Consider the following 828-nt stretch of genomic DNA (forward strand, 5'->3'; position numbering starts at 1 on the left):
CACACCCCATCCACAGACAGGAGGCAGAGAGCTCACACCCCATCCACGGACAGGAGGCAGAGAGCTAGCTTGACACGGCACAAGTCCTCTGAAACCCAAGCCCAGTGACACTTCCTCCAATGAGGCCGAACCTCCTAACCCCCCAAACAGCCCCCGCTCATGTGACACAACGACCCCAGAGTTTGATTTCTGGAACCCACACAGCGGAGGGGAAGAACCAGCTCCTGAAAGTTACCCTGTGAACCCCGAGGGCCTGCTGTGGCACTTACGTGCCTGCACTCACACACGCGCTAAGGACAGAGCTCTTCACATGCAGAATGCACTGCGATTATAATACTACCAGCAGCAGCAGCTTTGAGGTGCGGACTTCGTCATAGGGCGGGAGGTCTCTGTGGGTCACACGCCTGCTGTGTAGAGGTGGCCTGGGGCCTGGACCCCACAGCCACCTGAGTGCTAGCGTCACCCTCACACACCGGCGGCTGAGGCGGGGTTCCCAGGACAAGCTGGAGCAGCAGGGATGCGCTCAGTGGGAAGACCTCTAAGAGGCTAAGACACAAGTGAGGAGACGCCCACCCTCTGTGCCACACAGGCCTCACACCCACACACACCCACACACACACACACACCAGTTAGAGGAGGATAGGGCAGCATGAGAGCTCACTCAAGGTGGATGTCCACTTTGTCTTGCTCTTAGGCACGCTTTGGGTTCAGGGGACACATCCCTGTTTGCTCCATGACAGCTTACTAAGGCGTGGCGTCCACTGAGTCAGCGATGTGCATGGCACGCGCGCGCGCGCGCGTGTGTGTGTGTGTGTGTGTGTGTGTGTG

At 58.8% G+C, this 828-nt stretch overlaps 1 protein-coding gene across 2 annotated transcripts in view; it reads left to right on the forward strand.

Annotated features, from left to right (window-relative positions):
• The window catches only part of Traf5 (TNF receptor associated factor 5), a 31,957-nt gene that overhangs the window by 29,042 nt on the left and 2,087 nt on the right, over positions 1 to 828 (forward strand). The gene's annotated exons all lie outside the window — the stretch shown is intronic.

The sequence above is a fragment of the Psammomys obesus genome, unplaced genomic scaffold (genome assembly GCF_907164565.1).
Source record: "Psammomys obesus unplaced genomic scaffold, mPsaObe1.curated_primary_1811, whole genome shotgun sequence".
NCBI lineage: Eukaryota > Metazoa > Chordata > Mammalia > Rodentia > Muridae > Psammomys > Psammomys obesus.